Raw genomic sequence first — 26,741 nt, 5'->3', positions numbered from 1 at the left:
AATTATAGTGAACAATTTAGAATCAGGGCGGCACGGTGGTCGACTGGTTATCGCATCCGCCACATGGTGCAAAGGTTGAGGGTTTGAATCCAGCTCCGGCTTTCCTGTGTGGAGTTTGCATGTTGTCCCCGCGCCTGCGTGGGTTTTCTCCGGGTACTCCGGTTTCCTCCCTCATTCCAAAAACATGCATGGTAGGTTAATTGGACACTCTAAATTGCCCCGTAGGTGTGATTGTGAGGGTTAATGTTTGTTTGTCTCCGTGCGCCCGGTGATTGGCTGGCAACCGTTTCAATGTGTACCCTGCCTGCTGCCCAAAGACAGCTGGGATAGGCTCCAGCATGCCCGCGACCCTGTGAGGATAGGCGGTTTGGATAATGGATGGAATTTAGAAACAGAATTTGTAATAAGCACTTCTTTTCAAATTGTCGATGAAGCCAACAGGCCTGCAGTAAAAAGTAACATATCAGAACAAATTATGTAACAGCAGCATAAAAAAAAAAATAAGAAAGGCCGGTCTCAAGTATGCTCTCTCCTGGATGGAGTGTGTTTCAGGTGTTGCCTAGCTAGCATGTTTGTGTCTTTGTTCCCTCCTTTACGGTTTGGAGCACAGTGCCTTAAAATGTCACAACACAAATATTATCTGCATTATATAAAAATAACAGTGACATAAATGATACTCACCAATTGGAAACTGCCCTGTGGCCATGCCACTTTCTATGTAAGAGAATTGATTGCGTCAAAACAGTGAAGCTATAAACGTGCATGACAGCTATATTAGCAGTCAAACCACATAAATCCATCAAAGTAAACAATATTGCAAACGTTAGAACACAAGTGGATTAATTTACTTTTCGCTTTAATGATGAGTCCCCGCTCCCAATCTGCTGTGCTCTCAGCTGCGCTCTCACCTCGCACTTGCAAATATTGAATGTCATATCAACGTCAGTTGGAGGTCACGGTTTGACATCCAGATGCTTTCTGGATCGACGGAGGAGATATGGACGTGATCCGGCAGTCGAGCGCACGTCGGATGTTTAGTAGCTCGGAGCAAGTCGGTACCCAGATCGGTGGGCAGAGTGACGCTATGGCTGTTCTTTCTTCCAACTACACACACATACAGTACCCTCTGAACTTGATCCTACTAATTTGCCGCCCCACCGTTTTGATGCGAGCACCTCATTTTGTCTTCGCATAGCCCTCACCACCTTCCATGGTCTCTAACACCTCCAGACTTGTCGGGCTTTTCTCCTTTTAGGATCACACTGGCAATGTCTGCGCTGACTGTCAGATTATCCGCCACGCAACCCTGGGGACTTGGCTCGGCAGACTAATAACTGTCAACTAGCTTCAGATAAAGTCACGGTGGTAATTTCATTATAGTCGTAGAAGCCTTTGTCCTCAATCCAATATTCCATTATTAGAACACACTAAACATTTTCTTCTATCCACTCTCAGCCTTGGTGCACTTATGCTAAGCATCTCTGGGGGGGCTTGGGGGCATCTTATTTAGAATTTGAGCACACCCTTGCTTGATATTGGGGAGAGTTGATTGACTCCTGCAGAAAAGCTGAACTGATTTTTTTTATTACAGATTTCAAAAGAGGCGCAAAGGAGACGATGACTCCAAGGACGCCTCATCTTGCACTTTTGGTTTCCATTACTTAAATGTAACACCACACCAAAAAAAACTTATGGCTAGGGAATAAATCGATCTTGAGGCTACTGGACTGCTTTAAATCACCTTTCAAGACCATTTGATTATTTGCCCTCTACGTAGTTATACATATCTTTCTGCATTGTATCCCTCGATCAAGAGTTCACAGTGGCCGAAGAAGGAGGAATTTCCAAGGCTGGAAAGTGAAAGGGGAGACCTTACTTGAACAGCAAGTAATTAATAATTTACCAGGCAACCCAACATTGATCGACTGTATACCTTTTAAAGCAGATAAACAGGAGTCCCAACATGCTGACATCAGCACAGTGTTTGCTTGCACATATAATTGGAAACATTACTTTGACTGGAGAGTTTTCTTTTGTTTTCTTTTTAATCCCGCGGTACAGCCAAAATAGTCACTATTTTTAAACCTGTCATGGCTGTGTGGTCTTGCCTGGTCTGTCTTTTTTTTCCAGTGGCTGTCAGGGATGGGCGTGGCCTCTTGCGCACACCTGGTCCTCCTTGCAATTAGCTTGGCTTTTTAAGGAGTACAGGGGAGAGAGGCCTTTAGGAATGAGAAGGATACAATTATGTGTCATTTATTGGGTGAAGTTAGCGGCCCATAATCAGGATCATCCAGCAAATGCCATGCTGATAAAAGTAGAAAAGAAAATGAATAGGTTTGGGTGGACAGTACTACCGAAAGTAGCAGATGATAAAGTAGATCATTTGGATATCATTCCAACGGTACCGTTACCAGCAACACAACCTTGGATAATACCCGATGCCAAGGTAGACATCACATAAGAAAAGAAAAATAAAGTTGGAACACTTCAACTCAAGGATGTACAGGAATGCATGGAGGAATATTGCAGCAATGTCAAATAATATGCGGATGCATCGAAGAACACGTGTAAAAAGGTAGGAGTTGCATTTATTGGACCCGCGTTTCATGACAAAGTGGCGAAAAGAAGTGTGAGGGTGTATTAGTTTTTACAGGGAAATGGTAGCACTTTTGTTGGCAACACAGTGGGTGGAAGAAAAAAGACCATTGAGATCGGTTATATGCTCATGATCCAGTTTTGCACAACTCCATTTAAAATATAACGGTTCTGATAGCAGATGGAAATCTATCTATGCTATACTTTTCTTGCGTTCTTTTTTGTTACTTACTCAGTTTGTTCCACTCTTACGGCTTTTTATAGATATTTTTTTCTAGTATCAGCCTTTATCTTGTTTGTCGGCATCTGTTTGCTGTAGCGCTGGGGTTACGTCTGAGGTTTTATTTTCTCTGTAATATATTTTTGTCACCAACTCTTAGTTGTGTGCTTTGCGGTTCCGGTTTGATAAAACCAAATTCAGAGAGTTTTAAAGAAAAGTAAAGAAAAGTCGCTTAGGTTGTTCACAACCATGCAGAAAACAGCCACAATGCCATGATGCCAATTTGGGCAAATTTTGTGAAGTGTCAATACGGATGTCGTCAAATTTAGAGAGCTGCCAGTGAAGTGTGGGAGCTCCTCGTGGCTGCACTTGATGGTTTTGTGGTGGCTGCTACTTGTACAATGTGGCAGTTTTACTTGAATTTTCAATCTGACACATAATTATTATGACAAGTAGGTTGTAATGACTCATTGGGTGCACTTTTGGCACCTGCATCAACTTTCATCCATGTACAGTATTCATCCATCATCTCGGGCTCGACCGGATGATTGCGGAGGTCCGTTTAGCCTCAAATTGGGTGCCAAGAGCTTTGTGCTAAAACAGCACCACCAGCAACACATTGGTTGCCAGGTTTTCCAGTCCTTTAACCCTTTTTGTTAGTTTTTACAACAAAGATATGAACACTTCAGATATAAGTCGAATGTCCTGGAAATATTGATGCTTATTACATTTCAAACATTTAAGAGACCAAGAAAAAAAAATCTAACAAACTTTTCTCACCTAGCGATGGGGAATAATAATCAACCGATCATAAGTAATTGTCAATTATGTCAAATTTGGTATTTATCTTTTTGTTTTTCAAGGCAGTACCGTGCATTGTAAACTAGTCGTCATCCGACAGACGAGAAACAGAAAACGTGTACCCCAATCCGTTCCTTTTATTCAGATCCACACCCAAGATTCAATCGATTCTTTGCTGGCCCAACTTTGCACAAAGTTTCAAGTGGTGACACTAAAAACAAACGAGCATAGAAACTCTCACGTCCAAAAACATTAGCTCCTTGGCAGAGGTAATACAAAACCCCTTCCATCCGACTCAGCTCCCAATCAGTTTCTACTCCACCCCCTCCAAATTGTTTGGTCGAACCAATTAGAGTGGACAGGTTTCTCCCTTTGTGTCCTTTCGGATATAAACAGCTGCCTCTCAACTAAGCGGCTCCAACATTTACACCAATTAGCTGATCCAAAGAAAATGGCTGCAGGAGCGTGTGTATAAGCCTCCGTGAGGGTATAATGGCCATTAAGGAGAATTCATATCATTTAAGCCACAACTGCTTTTCTGGCCTAGATTGGCTGTTTTAATTGTCCAAAGTGGTAATGTTTCCTGAATTTCATTTTGGGGGGAAAAAAAATGCTTTTAATGAACGCACGAGCAACAACAGGGGGCAAAATTTATAACTGTGTGAAAAACTGAGGAGGCTGGGTCGTTTGCATATTTATTTCTGTCAGAAGTCTTCTCCATCTCAGTAAACCTCTGTAATTACATCCCAACAGAGGGAGGAATTAAAGTCAGTTCCGTCTATTTGGGATGATGGATCTGACAGCAAGCAGTTATATAGTCCTCATGTCTGCAGACAAACACACATAAATCGCCACCTGTGACTGTGCTGCTCGGAAGGCTGTGTAATTAAACATTGTTATATGAGAAAGTGAATTAATCTATAGTCTGTGAAGGTGCCATCGAGATGCGGCTGATGGCAGGCGGTGTCAGAGGGAGGATGATTTAGCAGAGCGGGCTGGCCATATGAAAGCTCGGGGATTCAGTCAACAGTGAGTAGAAAATGAAAATAATTTGGGAAATTCCGAAATCATTCTGCTTTTCCCATCTCGGTGTCACGATGATGGAGCGAAGACGGTCCCTGTGAATGATGAAAACAGCACAAATTTGAGGAATGTCTTACTCATGTCCCTGAAATGGAATTTCTTCTCACGACTCACATGTATGTAATGTAGTGACAAGTACAGTATACAAAATGTAAACAATTATTCACTTACAAAAAGATGGAATTCATAAACAAACCACATTTTATATTTAACTAATTCACTAAAACTAACTATAATTATAAGGACAATGACCTTCGTTTTTCTTTGTCAATTTCATACATGAGCTTTCAAGGTTTATTTGAAAATTTATTTATTTTGGTGCCAAACAGAAGTAGGAAGGTCAAACAATCATTTGGGAATTGTAGTTTAATTTACAATATCACACAATATCACACCTGTTTTTTTAATTTTATCTTGCACTCGGTGCATACCCAATCTATGAAAAAAATAATACAATTAAAACTAAACTAAAACAAATAAAAATTATACAAACTGACAAAATCGCTCTAAAAACATATTAAAACTAATCTCAACCCTTAAAAAACAAAAGTCAAAATGAAATCAAAACTAGCTACAATGAAAACACCAAACTATTACTAACTACCGTTGAGTTTTCGGCTATTTGGTTTTGTGCCATTTAATTTCCTGCTTTGTACGTGTGTCAAAATTCTCCAACATTCAATCCCTTTTTCTACTCAGGAATTTCAGTTTTTACAATGATCATTTTTGTAAGACCTAACCGTATTTCAGTACAATTATCACAGTTCATTGGTCTGCATGTGAATTATATGTGCTGACTTCCTTGTTTTTTCGACAGGCGAGAGAGGCCTATGGGAGCCAATTAGAGGGTGTAATGTTGGATATGACAAAAGAGAGTCGGTTTGGTCATGCCCACTCGTCTCTGCCTTGTACCCCCTCACTTTTGTAGCCAAACAGAGGTTTAATAAGAGAGGTGTCTGGCGCTCTCATCTACTCCCCGACACACAGGAAGCACAGTGGTCACAGAGTTTGGGTTTAGATGAGGTCAGTGCCCCCGTGGGCTCAGCTGCAAGGCAGAAAAGTCGGTGAAATAAACGGACAGGAGACTTGGAGAACAGCAGCCCCAGTTACAGAGCAGCAACTCGCTGGTTCTCAAACATACAGAATAATCCCGATATGAGACCAGACTACAGATTTGCCCTGTGTGACATCATTCCTTTGAAGGGGACAACAACTGGAACTTGCGCACACAAAATCAATCTGTGGCAGGATCATTTCGTTGCGAAGGAAATTGAAACGAGCATTTTGAATTCCCTTAGGAATTGCACTTGAATGCTGACCGATGCTGAGAGGCCAGAGCGTGACGCAATCCAGATTGTTTTTCGGTTTGGTCGGCTGGTAACTGCATGTGCACGTTTCTTTGCCATTCATTGAATCTTTGTGTTCAGCCCCCTGCCGCAGACATTATATACTGTACACATGGGCAGCATTGAGAATCACTCCCCTTCTCAACCGCCTGTAGTGAGGTCGCCATTTTGTTGTGTTGCTCGTCTGTGTGAGTATAGGTTACCTCCTATATAATCACCACATTGTATCCCACACTGCATCTTGAAATGTAGTGATCAACTGATGGCCAAAAGCGAGCAATCCTACGATACACATCTTCAATATATCGTAAGTGAACCAAAATATCACATTGTCATCTTAAAACAATATATTATCATGAAGTATTTCTCGCGTTTATAAAGAAATGTATTTTTTCCCATCAAAAGCCCTTTCTGTCCTTTTTTGTTGTTGTTTTAAAGCTCGAGGTGTCCGCTTATTGGTAGGAAACCCTCCTGCTGAATACTAAAGAATGGAAAAGGCTAGAAACTTTCTTTGGTGAAAGAAGAGTTTTTTTTTTATTTGACTAATGAACTATATACAGTACACAGTCCATTTTATAGACACCTGTATATAGGGAACGAGTGAATGATTCCTGGAAAAATGACGCAACCGGTGAAGATGCCTTACTAATTTCATGCTTGGAGATGGACCAACCATTTTACACGCAAAGCCATATCTCATTGGATTTGGACTAAACCGTAACAAAGCTTTGCTGACTTTTTTTGAGGCGCTATTACTATGATGTTCTTCATACTGTGAAATCTTGTGGTCAAAGCAGTCTGCAGGCAAAGAAATCTTTCCTATTCAACCAAATTGTACTTAACTGCTCTGATTGTTGTTGTTGCCTCGGTAACTTTTCTCATACTATGTAGGTTTCCCAAAGTTAAATCTTGAGAAAGCAGTCAGGAACAGCTGTCAGCAGGGAACACTTTTCTGCTAGTCCATCGGCAGCAGTGCTTCTCAATTATTTTCTTTTGCACCGAGATGTTGCGCCCTCCCACCCAACTCTCTGCCACAACTAGAGATGGTGTCGTTTGTCCAAAATTGTTATAAGCACACCTCTGCATAACATTGTATCAAGAAAACAAAACAGAAATATAATTCAACTTACTTTTTATTTTTTTTTTACATTTTTTTTTTGGACATAGATTCTTCCGATGTGCTGTTAATGTACGGTATCTACACAATGAATGCAAAACATCCCAAGTTTATAATATGTGTCTCCTTTTCCTTCCAGAACTGTCCTTCAAAATGTCTACTTCCATTCTTGGACCACACCTCTGTCACATTGGAGATGAGCGACAATAAAGAGGTAAGCCAATCGCCATCACCTTTATTTACGAAGTGTCGACAACCTTGGGTTAAGAGCAGATGATTGACAGTTTAAATAATTTTCCTCTGAATCTTGGCGGATGGCTAGTTTACCAGTTTCAACGTAAAATGTAAATTGTGAGCTTTTTATCTTGTTTAGTTTTTGGAGTATGTCTGCTTCAAAACATCAAAACGTGCCAAATCCGTCTAATAACACTTTTATGTATATGGTGTGTTCTTATGAAGCATGTTGAAACACATCAGTAGTGCCTCTAAAACAGAAAAAATACTTTTTTTTTTAAATCGGACAACAAACAACAAACATACTGTATAATAACAACCCCCATAGACCATGTAAATGTGCCCCATGGTAGCTGTTAGCAAAACATGTTAACTAGTCGACGTCATTGCGGAGTTGACATATTGCCTAGTCGACTAGTTTGTGCAAAGTGTTTACTTCCCAAAAGCTAACAGTATGTCATTGTGTTTTTACGTCATTCTGTATGAAATCAAACCTTCATAGAGAATACTATTTAAAATATATCCAATTTATTACAAATAATCTTTTCTTGTTCCACCGCATTGGAAAAATAACCAACATTTGCCCCCAAGTAGTGCCTTATATCTGTTCTTTTTTCACTTGACCTTGGTTGCCGAACAGCTCAACCTGAGGATACAAAAAGTTGCCTTAAGTGCTTTAGAATCTGCAGCCAGGCAATACGATGAAGCACCATTTCGCTCACAACGATGGGAGCAACACAAGGCTCAAAGTGTCTTATAAAATGGCCCACATAGGCTGCAGTTGTCATGAGTAAGTGTCTCTCCAAAAAGGACATCGGTACCTTTACAGCCCTTTGAATCTCATACTATCTCCAGCTCGCTGTGAGTGTGACATAAATGCTATCAGGAATCCGTTCGGGGTTTCGGGTGAACTTCATGCTGTCTGCCTGTTCGGATGACACATTGTACAAAAGGAAATGGCAGCAAAATAAGTGTGAAAGCATCGGCAACACTTGCTGACCTTTTGGAGATGAATGCTTTCTTTTTGACTGGCTTGTTTTTGGGTGTCTTTTGGCAAAGTCACTAGAGCCTACACTAAAAGGTTAACATAAATGTTTTTTTGTTTTTTTTTTTTCACTTGAAATGTGACTTCCTTGAGCCAATCCATGTCCTTCATGAATCCGCTGTCACTCTCAGGTTTACAAGCAATTGAAATTAAACAATCATCCTTTCTTAATAAGCAGTAAATTACTATAATACCAAAATATATAAGCCATACTTTCACCCAAATAACTATTATTATATGAATCAGTTACACAGTGACAATTATTGGAGCAAGTACACATCAATAACAACATCATTCAGTGATCTTTTTAATTAACTAATTGTAGTCATATTAGTAATGTTGTGTAATTAATGGCGCTAGCGCTAATATCTTGGCAAAAAGCCCTGGCTGGTCAGCACCATTCGTAAGGCAGGAGTGAGATTTGACTTTGTACTTCCATACATAAGCAGCATGAGGGTAAGATAGCAACCAAGTGTTAGCAAACATACCTTCGGAATTGTAGAGGTACGATGAGATGTTAAATTGACATGCCAGCGCGGAAAGTGGAGCTCAGACAGTTGGATGTAACGTTGGCCAGCTCAAGGCACTTGAATCTTGTGCCCCACCTTGGTCCTATCTGCTCCATTGAAAAGGAGCTACTGCACGCCAAACATTTTAGGGTCAATGAGTTAGGATTTGTGCACCCCAGACTAGAAACATGTCACAAAATCATATGATCGAGATGAGCAAAACCGCACACTACTCACTGTTAATCTGAAAATAGATTTTATTTGTATACTGTATCTTTAAGTTCTTGTCTTCTAGGAAAGTAATGTGTTGTGACCAATCACGGCTCACTTGTTTTCTGAAGCTGAGCCATGATTGGCTGTTACCTGAGCCCGAGCAACTGTGATGTCATTTTCAGTCGACAGGAAGTGGCAAAATGGCCGCCTCCTGAGATGGACAAAAATGGGTGGATTTTGCTGCTTAATTCATATTGTAAAGAACATTTTTAGTAATGGCATGAGATGAGGCGCCTGAGTTTTAGATGCGCTAATAAATTGATAAATAATAAAATAAATAAAATAAATTGATACATTAAAAAATAACGTTTTTGGAGTTTTAGGATTTAGAAAAAAAGAAATTTGACTAATGATGGGAAAAATGCTGCAGTTTCTGGTGGGTATTATGCAAGGACTTGCTAGCTGTGTGAACAGAGCTTTGCTTGATTACATTATTGTACAGTCTCCTACTAAATTCATTTGAGCACTGCATCCACTGAATTTTATGCCAATTAAACTTACTAAATAAACCGAGACAAACATGCAGTTGAAAAAAGGGGTAACCAGATAGTTGTTATTAAATTGCCAAGTGTCAGTAAAAATGCAGGCACATATTCAAAGTCAAAAGGCTTGTTGATTCATGTATTCACAGTACTCTGTATGTAAGCATTATGTCAATACATGGAGATATTGTCACCGTCCAATTTTTATACTTTTACAGCAACATATCGCCTTAGTATTTCTGCTTTCTTGTGTCCCTTTACATTGTATTCTTACGCTGCGCAACAGCCGTGTCCTCAAAATGTCAAATGTCAGGACTGCCGTACACCGAGAACCCCCTGTACATTCATAATCCGAGGTGGTGCACACTTGCTACGATACAACAAAGGCGCACATTCCTCTTCTGTTGTTGTTGCTGGCCTCCAATACAGTGAATGAAGGAGGTGTAGTCTAAAGCAGGAAATGTATTCAACAGTTCTGATACAATAACAGTTCTGAAAAGCCAATAGGAGCACAAGTGCATACATGCATTTAACAGTAAATCGCCCCAAATCTTACCTGCCACGCCTTTCCCCTAACGTGATGCGTTCCAATTTTTAGATCTTGGCCTTTTTGTCCCATACTCCCTAAAGTATTTCGATTAACCTAAAGGCCACAAGCCGGCTCTCACGATATTTATCAATCAAGCAGGTCAGCGCCAACAGAGAAAAGTGGAGTGGCACAGCAAAGAGCACTTAGCCGGGATAAACAGGCGGCTGGTACCATGGATCACTGCACCGCTAAGTCAGCCACCAGGCACTGGGAGAGGCGCTGCAATGTGCAGGAGAAGGAGGAGGAGGGAGGAATTCTGGAGTCTGTCTGTGTGTGGGTGTGGGCGTGCGTGCGTGCGTGCGTGTGTGTGTCTGTGACTTGGAGGAAGGCTTTGGGGAGAAACACAGGCCTGGTCAAGATGTCATCAGCGTGCCAGCTTATAGCAGCTTGAAAGGCTTTAGAGTTGTGATATTTATCCTGTGGGCTTTGGTAGTGAGGTGGACTGGGAGAGAAAATATCTATAATTTCATGGTGTCTTGAGGGGAAATCTGATTTCAGATGGCTGGCAGTCTGATAAATCGGAAGTGCTGCCTGCAACCCTTTCCTGGAGAGAGCGACCAAAGGCCACAGGTCTCGTGTATGTCAAATTTGTGTAAGTTGAGAAGAAAAAGCTGATTTTTCATGTGTGTTTCTGCACTTGAGAGTGGCACTTTAAAATTAGTCGTTCTGAATAACTGGATTGCATTTGATTACCCCATGGGCCGCGCACGCTGCATATATAACATCCGTTAAGAACACTTGTTCAGGAGTTAAAGTCAATGATGGTTTAATCTTTGCGACTAGTCCAACCAGTCCCGCTGTGCTTTCACTCATTTCTTTCCAGGGAATTACTGCCAACATCCGCGCCATCTCGCTATGAATTTTTAACAAGGAAATCGTATCCTATTAATTCAATGCAGCCCTCTAAAATTCAATATGCTGTTTAAACAATTTGATTTCTCTGCCCATCATTTATCTCTGTTTATATTTAATGTGATTCCTCACACAGTAATCCAAGGGGGCTGGAGACGACAGGGGAGAGGAAGTTCTCATTTAGTGGCGCAACCAGAGTCCCACCAAGGCTGCTTTCACACTAGCTCATTAGAATTGAACTCAAGTTTCCCTTTTGGTGCAGTTCTTGATGCTCTGGTGTGAAAATACACAGTGTGCCTTCCATGCGACTTGTGTGGGAAGATTTTTATCAACCTTGCTTGATGTTGAAGATTTTGCAACTGTTATCATTCTCCTTTAGGTTATTGGACATTTGCTCCACTCTCTTATCTGCATCGTGGATTCACAAGTGCATCATCATTAGAAAACATGCACGCGTTTATTAAAATGATTCGATAAGCTTTGAAGCATAGAATTCTGGACAGTTGTCGATTTTGAAAGATGGGATCAAACGGAGAGGGTTCTCAGTCCCATCACGTCACATCACGAAATCCATTCATCTGCTTATTCCCATCAGATGAAGATAATGAGGGGAAGGCCTGCATCTTTTCCTCTTTGGCAACCTTATCGAGTTTATGCCAGTAAATCTTGCATTGTATAAAAGCAGAACATTTTCGTATGGTTTAGACAAGACTGTCGCCTGTGACATACAGTACGGTCAGCAGTAGTCGACTTTTGGCTCCTTCCTTTCGGGGTCACTCATGTTTGGTTTTTGTACAGTTCTTACGCCGGATGTCCTTGGTGATGCAAAGATCCTCAATACTTTCAGTCTCTTTATTGAACAAACGGTACCAAAATAAACCCACAACAAGCACATTCATACATTAGCTGCACGGCCATAACTGATGCTCAGGCACTCAACACGCAGCCTAGCTAGCGGGTTAGCCAGTTAAAGGCCAGCCAGCTCTACACTCTCATTCGCTGGCTCACATGTCACTCAACTGGCCAGGCCCTGCCTTTTAGAGACACACACATTCACTGTCACAGATACTGCGGTGTAAAACGTGAGGAGGGTGAGCCCAAGTGGACAAAAACAATTCATGCACCCCACAGGTATATTAGGAAAGTAGACATTGATGTCAAGGAAGTATTATTGAAGTGAGGAATTTCAAATGAGATGTTTTTATGTCAGGGAGTAGCTATGTTTAGCCTGGGTTTTTAGTGGAAATGACAAAGAATCTTACCATTTATGTCTACATGCGATACTGCTGCATTTTCTTTTTCAAAATCAGATTCTTTGTAAACTGTATTTTTAAGGCTACCGCTGAAAGAGGAGTTTGAAATTCTATTAAAACATTACGGGATTGTAATGTGTGGTATATTTTTGATTTGAAATACAAAGAAGGCAATTATGACGATTCTCGGTGGGGCAACAATTGCTTGCATTATTTTTTTCATGGCAGGGCTCTTTCCCCACAAAGATTCTGGTACAAGTTCTAATAATCAACAGTCAGGCCTCATTGTTGATATTGACAGTGTGATTATTGTTGTTTTTCTCAAATATTTTATTATAATCTTAGTGGTCTTTTGCAAAATTTATCAATACAATTTATTCCAAACAATTATAAAAAAAAAAAAGTAGTCATGTAAGTACCACATGCATACGGGACTGGAAGACTAGAATAAGCACAATAGGCACGAACAGAGGCCTTGATATCGTGTTATACAACGAGTCACCTCCACACAGGCACAAAACATCTTTTCACCTCTATTGTCATACACTCCTGGCATATCATTTACTTTGCACAGACCTTCAGGTCAATTACAACGTGTGAAGTTGCAGGGGCATCCACCCACCCACACATTCTGAAGCTTTGATGTGAGCCATGGCTGTAATGATTAGGGCTTTGCTCATCTCATTTCCTTGATTGAAGCTGTAGTGCAGCATCAATAATTCATTCTCATGTATATTTCAGAGCTTCAAATCATGTTTTTAGGTTTCAGTTTGATCAGTCAATTCGAAACACATGTACACCTTTGCCAGGCCTTCTGTTCTGATGCTAATTCTATTTGGGACCCGGCCCCCTCTGCCAGGCTGATTTCCCAGCAGCTCAGCATCTGCCCGAAACCGAATGCTTTTCTATATGCCCGCTTCTGTCACCTTGTTTAAATGCATGTAGTGCTACAAAACGTGAATCTAAAATGTAACAGGAATATTCACAGAGAACATTTTGTTACTTGAAAATCAATGAGTGGGCTTTCATTGCTAAATAGTGACACTTTCATTTGGATATAGGCCATGAAAATGATAAATTACTAAATAATTTGAAAAATGATGAATTACTACATAACATAAAAAATTAAACTAGTACATTACACATATGAAATGTTACCAAAGTCTGTCTTATTATTATTATTATTATTATTATTATTATTATTATTGTTATTATTGGGCGGCACGGCCGTCGACGGGTTAGCACGTCCACCTCACAGTTCAAAGGTCGTGGGTTCGATCCCGGCTCCGGCCTCCCCGTGTGGAGTTTACGTGTTCTTCCCGTGCCTGTGTGGGTTTTCTCCGGGTACTCCGGTTTCCTCCCACATTCCAAAAACATGCAAGGTAAGTTGATTGGACACTCTAAATTGCCCCTAGGTGTGATTGTGAGTGTGGATGTTTGTTTGTCTCTGTGTGCCCTGCGATTGGCTGGCAACCAATTCAGGGTGTCCCCCGCCTGCTGCCCGAAGACAGCTGGGATCGGCTCCAGCATGCCCGCGACCCTTGTGAGGACAAGCGGTATACATAATGGATGGATAGATTATTATTATTATTATTACTACTATTACTTTCATTTAACTATTTGATTGTATGACGTCTTCGCAGGCTTTGAAAGATGCCTCTAAATAAAAAGTGTGATTGAGAGAGGAAAAAAAAAGCTAAATCTCCATTGTGTCACCTGTGTAAAATATCACCCTTAAAAAGCATTTTTTTTATGGACTTGACAGTTCCATGATTTATCAGTATCCTTTATTATTAGAGTGAATGATATGAATGAATAAAGATTCCAAACATACCAATCAAGTGTAAATGCTTTTCAATCCAAGTAAAAAACAAACAAACAAAAAAAGCTCTTTTCCCATACCGATGATTAAAGGTCTTCTGAAGTATTTTTAAAATCAGATTTTTGGAAATCTTCACTGCACGCTTTTTTAGTAATTAAAGTAAGCTATTTTTTACATTTCTGTACTTTGCTTTAAAATCTCTAACTCTATAATGCCTTTTAAATGTTGTACTTTTAATTACAGAATTAAAAGTATGTTGATTTACATTGTGTGTGAAATGTGCAATAAATGATTCCGGGTTTTTTTCAACCACTACATGCTGCCTAAATCTTGGAAAATGTCGAAACAATGTGGACATTTTTCATTACTTATCAAGCCCCTTCCATGTATAATACCCCCCTTGATTGGAGACCTTTTTTTTTTTAAACATAATATATGCATGTTATTCACATGATTTTACAGTAGCCCACTCGTAAAAGTTCATGTAGTGTCACACAAATGAACAAATCAGTGCCAATGGAAACACACCACATTTCCTCAAATGGTTTCCCACTCTCTAATAGATGCCATGCCTCAATTAATCACTGGTGAGTGCAACAAAATAACAGGTGGTGCCACTGTAATTACCTTTAGCCTGACTGATGCCACCATGTGTTTTGTGTTAGACTTCATTACAATACTCCATTCACACCACCTGCACAGCGGACGTGACATCTGTAAAGCTGAAGTTTCAAGAGAAAGTGTTGCTTCATGCGGCATAAAGCATTCCTCCACAAAAGACACAACATAGAATAATAACAAAGTACAGTGGTGCCTTAAGACACAAGTGATCTCACGTGCGAGTTTTATTTTTAGATGCGAGCCGCTGTTATGCAGATTCAGCTTTGGCTTGCGAGTAAAAATTTGAGATACGAGCTCTGTATGGTGGAAGTGAACTCAACTGTCAGTTGGTAAACATTTCCTTCAATCAAAAAGAGGCTTCACGCCGTTTCATGCCACTCCCAATTTACATTTACTGTCAAACTGAACATATAACAAAGAGGAATACACGTGTATTTAAAGCAACCATATAGCTTTGTCGCAATTAAGTCAGTTAAGTAACAATACAAAACGACAAAGAACGGGCCAGCAAATAGCATCAGCGTCATTATAAACCTTTAATAATAGGCTCTGTAAACACAAAAGGTGGAGCAACATCTATAGACAAGTGAACAATACTCGCAGGAATATTCTTTTTCTGTGAAAAATGACTTTTGCGAAAATTTACTGAGTCAGTTGTGAAAATCTTCTTTGAGAAAGTCTCTATATTTGTGTTGTCATGCCCCGGTGCAGGTGGCACCAGAAGGAGCAGCACAATGTCCAGTGAAATGAAGCCAAAAAATGTGGCAAAAAGAGTTTCATTCTTTACTTTGAATTTGATTGTCATTAATATATGTTTTTATACATTTATAGGGTGCTCTTTTTCAATTAAAAAAAACCAAAACATGACAAACATTTTTGGTGGTCGCGTTTTGGAGGCTGGAAAGCATTACAGGTATTTCCTTTCATTTCATGTCTGATTTTCATTACATTTTTGTTTATTATTATTGCTATTATTATTTCTTTTATTTTTTATTTTTCTTTCAATGACAGGTCTCCCAACAATTTCGTCCATGTGTGTATGACGAAATACATCACGATATTTGTAATGCATGTACCGTGTTTAATGTATGACTACTATTTCTTATCATAACAATTCCTTAATGTTTTCTTGCTATACCTTTCTGCTTATTTTGTTTTGAATCCAACTTTACAAGCTTGTTACTTAACAGCATGCAAACCTTTAAAACGCTTCCACGGTCTCAATGGTCTCCTGAAATAACAAGTGTACTGATTTTATTGGATGAGTCATTATCAATTTTTTTTTTCAGAAGTATAACTGTTAAAGATGGAATATTAATGTATGGAATCTGCTTTATTCAGTCAATTTACATTGTCTGTTTAAAAACAAATGTTTGACTACATCATATTTGGATGACTGGAACAGTGTCAATTAAACAAACATGATTTACGCTGCTGCTCTGAAGATGGGGGTGTGTGCGTGTGTGTGTTTGGGTGTGTGCATGTGGTTCTACCCGACTGGTCAAGTAGTCTGGTACAGAATGGTCATTCTGTCAGCACAGATGGACAGGAAAAAGCCCAGGGGGCAAGTGAGGCGCTGCAGGCTATGCGCTTTGCATACTGCGTGCGCATGTGTTTGTGTGTAGCATTTTTTTTTTTTTTTTTTTTTTTTGTGCGCAATTCTATTATTTGTGTGTGTAGTCAACAGACGCCAACCCCCTCCCTCTGCCCCTCGCATGCAACAAATGCCATCGCTATCCGCTTGGGTTGCCCTCTAACACAGCGCATCACAAACACGCATACACACGCACGCCCTTACACAAATGGCGATCGTTCAAGTGTCACAGAATGCTGTGATCTCCCTTCACAACTCTAATATGAAGTGAAAAGATAAGAACATAGCAGAGAATGCACGCCAATACGCTGTCACAATAATGCTGGTGAATGCAGCAGTAGCCCCATGCTGCTAATCCTGCAACAGGCAATTAGATGTGCAACAATCTAATAACGCAATTTGTCACAGACCGGGCCGTGATCCCGGATTTTTGTCGGATAGTTTTCCTTTATTTTCGCGGTTTCCTTTTCTTGGTGTGTGTGATTGTGAGCGTGGACTAGGCGTGTTTCTAAAGATGTGCAAATTCTTCCAGACACAAATATGTTTTAGGTCAATGAAAGTGAGCTTGCCAAAACTGTTGCCAGGCTGTATATGGTCCTAAAAGTAAATGGTAAAAATAATTTTGAAAATCTATTAAGATATTCTAATATAACTTTCAGGCTAAAAGTGGGATTCCCCTTTTCCTCTAGTCACCATTGTTGTTATCACCCATCAGGCTTCCACTTTGAATGTCTTCCAATCAACGGAAAGTGAACTCTATTTAAGTTACCCTTTGTTTACTGTTGAAAATCAAAAACAACAGTACAAGTGCAGCCGTACACGCATTCGTGTATATTGGATCAAAGTCTAGCAAAATACCATGAGAAAGAAAACTCCTCCAATGCGCACATTTAGACTGCACTTTGCACTAGACTTGCGCCCCGGAATGAAAACAGCTCGGCTCATACTGTTTTAAACCGTTTACCTGAAGTGCTACAAGGCACACTGTTGACATGAAATTCACAGAGGTTCAGAAAAAAGCTTTAACTTCACAGAAAAACCTTGTGATTCCCTTTAATGTTATACAATGTATGCTTAGAATACTAACGCACTTTTCTATTGAGCGCCTGCTGAAAAACAGAACATGAGCCATGACCTTCTATAATATACACGCGTTACATATTTTTGCTGTTATGAAAACTACTTTGACTTTTTACCCTAACTAATAACATCCAGTCAAAAAGTAATGAGGACTCTTAAATATCGTAGTTATGGCTAAAATGATATGCTTGCGTTTGTGCGACAGAAACAATTACTACGACCTTTGAACATACAGATTTTGGGGTGGAAGGCATAAATAATTCAGCATTTTTTTTAACTTTGTTTCTTCCAGTGAGCTAACAACCATTAGGTGTTTCATGCTTGGGGGCTGCACTAGCCTCAGGCTGCTGTAGGGTTCCTTTCACCACCGTTTTGTGTCAAGTGGGCAGATTCGGTGCACATGGCCAATACAACACAGAAACCTCTGCATAATCCTGTGTTGTAAAGTCACTGCCTACAGTATTCTACACTGTCTGGCCTGAGGGCATTCTACCATAGTATTACTAATTAGCATAGCTATGTATCACAACACAACAAACAGTCAGTGTGATTTATAAACTATAAGCGATGCCTTTACAACCAGAACTCCAAAACGGCTTACGAATGCAGTAAAGGGAGTAGACAAAACGGTTTGTGACAGGGTGGACATTTTTACCCAAAGTTAGCATTTTATGAGCACATGGTAGCTCTTCACTTGGCAACGTGATTCAGCTAGCAAGCTCACTGTACTGTTTAACAGATATAGTTTGAATTTATGAAAGTGTTGTTTTTTTTTTTAATATGAATTGATATTTCGCAATGACAGAGTGGACACAGAGGTGAAATCTGTAAAGCGGAGATTTAAAGAGAAAAGTTTAAAGTAAAAAATAATCAACATATGGTGGAGTGTCTGGCGTATTTAGAAGAGAGTGCGGGTTTGACATGCGGACAAGCTCAATAGAATCTGTCCCTGTAATGAATGCTCCCTTCATCTTCTTGACATTACCAGCTGAACATCTCCTTCATCTCTTATCGTGCCTTTTTTTTTTTTTTTCCGTTCCGGCGGACCCCGCAACGCACAAAAGTCACCCTATCCCCTGAGCGCGTTTCTCACAACTTTGCAAACACTCCTCGTTTTGATGTGTGTGTGTGCATTTGTGTGTGTTTTTTTTGATGACGCGGTACGTTTTGCTGATCAAGGGCACTTGCGGCGAGGACAGTAAAGGTGAACGGAAAAACACACACACTTTGAGTTGTGTGCCAGAACACCTGCACATTTGAAAAGAGCCAGCAGCACATAGCTCTTCTCTTCTGCGGCCATGAGGTGACACACCATTGTTTTCTCTGTTTTCCTCCCTTGAGCATTTTCATTGGGAATAAGAATGATCTTAGTGAATTGTTAGATGAAGTGAGAGGCTGCTTTCAAATGAATGAAACAGATTGATCTTATTCTCCGTCGCACTAGTTAACCTATGCGAAGAGGCACATCTTAGGAACTTAAAATGAATGTTGCAATGCATGGAGAGTAAGGCTAAAAAGCAAAGTGGGGAGAGTCTCTGTCCCGGGAATACACAGGTGCGGTCATTGAATGTGGTGAGCTATTATAGTCTCGCCAAGTATGAATTTCCTTTCTATGGCAATCCGCTTCTTCCTCCACAATTGAACCATGTTTTGGCGGTTTAATTAAAAACAAAATACTGTGCAGTCAATTGTATGTGGGGTCTCAAAAGTTTTTCCATTGCTGCACGTAATTTAATTCGCAGTGATCCGCTTCAGTCACATTTGGCCGCGTCGTTCAGTTTGTGGCGGACCGACAAACGCTACTGCCTCTTTCTTGTTCTTGGCATAAAATTACTAACAGCAAATACTCTTTTCCATGCAACAGTCAGCTGATGTAATTTAATTTCCATTTACATGAACATCTCCGTTAGATCTCTGTGTGCAGTCTGCATGTTTTCCCCGTGCTTTAGTAGGGTTCCTGGGAGTACTAGCCACAAACATGCTTCTGAGGTTATTTGAAGACCAAATTGCTTTTAAGCGTGTGAGCGTGAATGGTTGTCTTTTTTGCGCTCTGTCATTGACTCGCAACCGCTCCAGGGGGTACACCGTTTCTTTCAGAAAGCTGGCTTGGATAATAGGCGCTAGTTATCAGTAGCCCTAATGAGCAGGAACAGTTAAAAAAAAATGTTCGGGTGGTTTGTTATTTGTTTATTATTGACATGTGTCAATATTATTATTATTAATAATTTTGTTTACCTTGGACATGTTGCAATTCAGATATTCATCTTCCAAATCATGTCCACTTTTGTTGGACAGCCTGTACTGCATATGGTTACATGGTTGAGTAGGCTTTACGCCTCGTTTCTGTAACATGAGACACACGATAGATCTGATATCTATTGAAATCCAATGTTCCCGGCGGCACAGCAACGATTTTCACATTTGTGACCGCGTGTTTGTGAGTGTGTGAGGAAGACAAAAGCACTGTGTTTGCACATACTGTAGGAGAGCAAAGCCCTCACTGTAAACATGTTGACGTATCACCAGGGCGTCTGGTTCATTTTGCCTCTCTGCCAGCGGAGCTGACTTCCAAATTAATCACACATGATGAGATGATTAATCTGGTTGTTGTCGCGCTCTCTGTCAACCGGAGACGTCCATCTGTCCTCATCTATGTCTCACTGCTTGTAACTGAAGACTTGCGCCGCGTTTGTCAGAGTCTTTGTCTTCCTCCCCTAGATGTAACGCAAACAATGCGAACGCACAAAGTTTAGTGTCGTAGGCTACAAATGCGATCTGATGTGCCTGCTTGCGCTTCAGTTTTATATCTGATTTTTGAAAGGAGCCCAATTATGACCTTTGCATATCCGATTCTGTTCCTTTTTCTTTCTTGACATCACTATGATGCATATCCAAAGAAGTCCCACCCGTCGCAAGAATACAAGCCTTTATCACAATGGTTCTAATACATCTAATATACAAACCGAGGGTTGATGTGTTCATATAATACTGTTTCCAAATACACGTATGAAGCCTACCAAAATTCGTAACAAGCTTAGATGAATAAATGACTATGTGTTACAAGACTGTCAAGCTGACATTCAAGGCCAAGGCGACGTAATTAAACATGTCTGCTGTCGGGGGACCTGGAACACATTCCTCTAACCTTTTCTTATATAGCGTCTGTCAAAGTCCATACATGAACATGAATGCCTCTGATGTAATTAACTTTTCTATTAGCACGCTGGCCTCAGAGGTAGACCAAGCCACGTTTTAAAAAAAGAAAGAGGTCCCCACATCTTCAACCTCATTAATGATCCAGCGCTAATTAAAATGCAGACTTCGGCGCGGTGATTTTTCTATAATTCTGATGCTTTTTTTTTTTTTTTCTTTTTCTGTGAACGTTAACTAATTCCATTTTTGAAGCAAAGCAGACAAGCAGATGTTGTCACCGCAAGGCATCATTTGAAACTAAGATTAGTTCTTCTAAATCAATGTTTTTAATACGAATAATATTCCCTTCTTTGACTTACTTAAGGTTTCAGCAGGAAGGAGCTGGTAAACCGTTTGCAAATACGGTCCCCAAAAAAATGCACATCTTAAAATGGGTCAAATAAAATGACGGCGGGCTTGGATAACTCGTCCGATGAGAAGTACTTATCAAATTACTGTTAATTGAAAAGTTACGAATTTTGCGACCTTGTGCTAAAGTGTCATCTTGTGCCAAAGTGTCGTCTTGCTACTCATAGCCATGCAGTGGCAGAGATCAGTTAAGTTGTCACTTGGTGTGTGACTGACTTGACGGTGGTTATGCTTTTATTTGTTCCATATTATCAGTGTGTATTATCTGAAGTCATGCCTCTGCCCACTCTACCTTCATGGTGTCGGTGTGCAAGTAATGAAAACAAACTCTAATATGCGACTCAAACGACCAGAGTCCGCACTGAATATGCAGGCAAACTTCCACTGAAATCTGATTTGAAACCACCTCCCCATGTGGTTTTGGATCGGTCTTGTGTTACGACGGATACAAGGCGCTAATAATAAAAATCGCATACAAGCTGCCAGTCTGGGGTGCATTTTCACTCACATTCACACTGTCACTGAGTAGGAACTGAAATGAGGTCTACACCCATACAATCACAATTGAGAAATAAAATCAAATGAATAACAACATTCTTAATGACGAAAACCCCTGCACATGACCACATCATTTTTATCGTTGTAGGATGTAAGAAACTGGTCATCAGACATGACATCATCTTTTTTTTTATCCTTCTACACCACATAAAACCTTTCCACTGCTGCTGCTGGGTTTCTTACATTTATGCCAGGGTCAGCTAAATTGCATCAGCGAATGTCGAATGAAAAATCAATATTTTATTATTCCTAGCGCAAATCCAAAAGGCCAAGTATTATTGTATTAATTCAAATGACAGCAACACGGGAGAGTAGTGAATAGTGCTGCTGGGTACGCTACGTAGGGAAAAGCAGGCATTATTTCATGTTCGTCACCAGTGAAGAAAAACAAAATCGGAGAAACAATGGGATCATGAATAGGATAATATTCTAAAAAAAATCACCATGATGACCATCTACTTTGCTTTTTATTTTCCACTGTGAACAATACAATCCATTCATCATTCATGCGTCCGTCCATCCATCCGTCCATCCATCCATCCATCGTCTCTCCTGCTTATGCGCTTCATGGTCACGGTGAGCTGGAGGCTGTCCCAGGTGACTTTGGTGAACTACACCCTAGACTGGTTGCCAGTCAATCACAGTTCTCACGTACTGTACACTCAGACAACCTTTCACATTCACACCACCACCAAGAGGGAACTGAACCCACGTGAGACAAGTGAACCAGCACGCCATCAGTGACCTCGCATCTACTTCGTAAAAAATTCAGTTGTACAGTATAGTTCTCATATTTTACTGAGCTGCCACTGCGGCGTTTCATTCCAGTTTCAGGGCGAAAAGCCAAAGAAAGTGAAGACCATATTTAATGGGAAAAATTCCCGAAATGTGGCATTTGTCAATTTGTCCCCTTTCTCTCCATTCCACACAAACTTATTTTCAAGGGGAAGTCAACCCAAACATACAGGCCTACTAGTTGAAACAAGGCATTCTGATAAATATTGCGTTTGTGGAATAAGAGTTAATCCACCTGTTTTTAGCTGTCTCCGGGGGCGGCCATTTTGTCACTTCCGTCGACTGAAAATGACACCGCAACTGCTCAGGGCTCAGGTAACGAACAATCACGGCTGACCTGTTTTCTGAAGCCTTGCCGTGATTGGTCGTTACTTGACCCCTGAGCACTTTGCGATGTCATTTTCAGTCGACAGAAATGAGCAAAATGGCCGCCCCATGAAATGGCTAAAAATTTTGCTACTTAACTCCTATTCCACAAACGCAATATTAATCAGAATGCCGTGTTTCAACCAGCGGGCCTGCTGGAAACATATTTTAGAAAATAATATGTTTGGGTTGATTTCCGCTTTAAGGGCTGAACCAATCCAAAATAGACATTCTGTACAGATTGTGTTTATGTTGATCAGATTTCTTAGACAATACAATCACACATTTAATCCTCATTGAGTTGCCATGCATGTCATTATCTTCTTCTTGGCATTGATGCATCTTCCACACGTCGAGCATTTGTACTCCGAATGGTGAAGCAACAACAGACGGCATTTATTTGAGGAAGGACCAACTTACACTATTGATACCATCATGTCTCGGCTTGTCTCTTCCTCACTCGATTTGAGTCTTCCTCCACTTCCTCCTGCACTCTTTTTGATGTTGGTAATCTCGTCATTGTTGTTGCAAACACTTTTGTATTTCCAACATAATTGGATGAAGTGCCGCTGTCCAGACGGGATTGGCACAACAATTGTTAGCTGTCACTCTCCTTTTCCAGACAATTCCACTTTGTGTCCATGAGAAGAAAAGAGAAGAGATTTGTGAGCTTTGGAGAAATTAATGCATTTTCCAAAAAAGAGTCCAGATTTTCAAAACAGAAATTTGGGGTTTTTTTTAGCACTCATTATTTCAGTCCAATCTTTTACAAACCATAAATATTGGTCTGTATCAAAGGAAAAACATTTTTTCTTTCTTGTGGCTTCTCCCATGCTGGAAAAATTTCAAACAGCCCTGCAATTGGTTGATGAGCAGTTCGGGGTCTACCGCACCTCTCGCCCAGAGTCAGATGGGATAGATCATGGATAGATCTTTCATTTGCAATTCTTTAGAATATTAGCATTGATACAGTATTTGGTTTCACTATCCAAAAGCCTGGTCTCATTAAATTTGACATTTGAGGCTCAAAATATTTTTACAAATTTGGTTTCAGGGAACTGTTTTTCATTTACGGAAGGAGTCCGTTGATTAAAAAAAAAAAAAAAAAAAAAAAAAAAAAGATGCCTGAAACAGCTGAGCGCAAATTTGAAATCATTATGTCGGCTCTATACCACGGTTATTTTCACTTCAATTTGTCCTTCAAGCAGTTGTTTTTCTCCGCTCGCAGATGAGATGATCATCCCACAGGATATCAAAGCCAGATCTCTTTTGATTTTGAATATCAGATACAAAATGACAGAGGTCGCTGAGTTTTTTATAACACGCTGTCAGTCACAATTTTAAACAGGTTTATCAGTCCAAAAGTTTTTTAAAGATGACTGAGGCATTCAAGTTCAAATCACACGGACAGTCTTTGCACTGCACGGTAGAGACTAAGCAAAATTGTCTCTTGTGTAATACTTCAGCATTCATATTGTAAAAAACACAACTTGTATTTTTGGGAGGGCTAAGTTGGAACAACTTTAAAATATGAATTTTTGGCAACAATGTGAGTTAACACAACAAAGCAAGCAAGTTAGCTCCAAAACAATTTGCAGAATTATTTTTACTTACTTTGCATATATTTAAGTTGGGGCACAATACAAGGGACAATTAGTTCTATAAAGGTATTTGTTGGAAAGCCAATTTTCACATGAGCAAAACTTCAAATATTTTGTCGGCTTGCTCGAAGTTCATTGCCTTAATATTTTGAGTTCACTCAACCTGTTTTTAAAGTGCACCAGTAAGGCACTGCAACCGTGTGTCTTCAGGTCTGCGAGTAGAGCATGTTGAGTCAAGTCGGTTGTTGTTTTCCAATTATCAATAAGTTTGTTTTCAGACTTACAGAGATTTTGTTGTGTCAGTGTAAGAACAAATGGATTCTGAATCATATATATCTGATCCAAGATGCTTTAGGGAGTGAAGGTCAATAACCTTTGTAAATTAGATTTGGGCTATTCATGCTTCCTTTCTTCAAACTTGTGGAACTTATGTAACTTTTCTCTTTGCACTCTTGTATACTTTCAGAAAATCCCCACTCAAAAATCCCCAACTAATACAATAATTCATACTGTATTTCCTATTGCTTTTTGCAACTTTTCCAACACTTTCCAATCCATCCGTCCATCCATCCGCACGCTGGCCTTCAGTAGCGCCGCCCACCTTTGCGCAGTAATCTGTCAAATTGACTAGGTCTTATGGAAACACAAAGTCCTCCAATCTATTGTGTAAATATAATTATTTCCGTCTGATCTTTTTGTTCAGAGTGTCAGTGGCCTGCATTGCCTGTGGAGCTCATTAATTGGGAGCTATTTGAGCCCGAAAGAGGGAGCCAGTTAAGGAATGTTTCGACTTGAGGGTTTCCTGAATGGCATTTCAAATGTCAGCACACAGCCCATGAAAGGCTCTTCATCTGTAGTAATTAGATGAATATTTAAGTAGCGCATTATCTGTTCCTGGCAGACAAAAACAGGCTAAATAGACAGGCTCTCTGCATTTATCATGGACACTGTGAATCATTACGGCTATTGTTTGTTTGTTTTTCTCCCCCACTTACTCAAAAGGTGACACTCCTCATGTTGTCATTTACGCACTTTTGAGAAACAATGCAGTCATTTAGCTTCCCATAGTCAACAACACCTCTACTTTTCAAATGTCATCTCTCGACACTCTTTTTCAACAACTTCTATACTAGATTCATATTGTGTGTAATGCATTTGCTCTAATAATTGCCATCACTCGAATAGACACTGTGTCCTAATCAGTCAGGAAGTGCATCATCACTAAATAAATGCCCTCCTCGAATAGATGGCTCTCTTTTCACCTTCTGGAAAAAAAGTATGTACATTGGTATTAACTGTAACCATCTCGGTTCATAGACACTACAATTTAGTAGTTACGGTAAGTGCCGAGCCCATTTGAAGTCTGTTATTAACCAACACAGCTGCACTGAATTACGTAAACATTCTCAGACTAAAATGTGAGGTAAATGACCGTTGTGGAAGAGTTTCAATACTAGCTAACGAAAGACTACTGTTGACCATCCAGGTGACAATATTTAACAAAACATTCACAATTGTTAATGCGTTTGCCTCTCGGAAAGACAGCCGAGCTAATATTCACACTTTTTTGCCATTTGACCAAATTTGTCAAGTTGTTTTATGGGAGTCGACTTGAACGTAAGACTTAATCCAAGTATAAATCGCTCAAATTAAAAAAGAAGAAAAAAAAAAAGAACGAAGCAATCACTGTCTTCTGGAATATTAACGGAATATACGGACGACTTTGGATTGAGCGACATCTGGAGCCTAAAAAAATACATAAAAAGGAGTACACGTGCTGATAAATGGGAGATCTAGTTGACTGGGTTAAATGGAATGATGGAAAATAAATGGCGGACTTGAGGCACATTGTTCAATTTTACCATGGCTATTCATCCCAGAAGACCTCCCCTATTTTCATTTGTGCAAATAAGCCCCGCCCCCCACTCCAACCACTATTTGCGTAATTAAGGCGTACACACATTAATCTATTTTTTTGATTGTTTGCTTCTCCCAAGATGTAGCGGCTGGTTGGTCCAGTGTCCCCGGATATTTTCAGTGACCTTTTAGGTGCATGAGGATTCCAATGTTGTTGTTTTTGTCCTCTAATTGTCTAGCTAATTAATTTTGTTTTTGATTGAGTCTAATTGATATTGCGCTTGTTTTTCACTGTGCACTGCCTTTGCCATTACAAAGTACTCCTTTCTAATTTGTAGCAGTCCAACTGGGAAATAAAAGGGCTTTAATAAATCTGACCTTTGTGTGCGTGTGTGTGCTAATTGTGAAAAACAATCGCAGTTAGTGGTGATATTGAAGTATTCTTATCAATATGCCGACCCACTTTTTGTTAATTTTCACTCAAATG

At 40.0% G+C, this 26,741-nt stretch overlaps 1 long non-coding RNA gene across 1 annotated transcript; it reads left to right on the top strand.

Moving 5' to 3' along the window:
* Window positions 1–7,346: 7,346 nt before the first annotated feature.
* On the top strand, window positions 7,347–11,801 carry LOC147133360 (uncharacterized). The gene is made up of 3 exons (XR_015081874.1): window positions 7,347–7,376; window positions 10,793–10,886; window positions 11,283–11,801. It is a non-coding gene; the product is annotated as an uncharacterized LOC147133360 (long non-coding RNA).
* The last annotated feature ends 14,940 nt before the right edge of the window (window positions 11,802–26,741 follow it).

This window comes from Filicampus tigris, chromosome 17 (genome assembly GCF_054856515.1).
Source record: "Filicampus tigris isolate MCC_2025a chromosome 17, RoL_Ftig_1.0, whole genome shotgun sequence".
Lineage (NCBI taxonomy): Eukaryota > Metazoa > Chordata > Actinopteri > Syngnathiformes > Syngnathidae > Filicampus > Filicampus tigris.
This window is presented reverse-complemented; position numbering and strand designations above follow the sequence as displayed.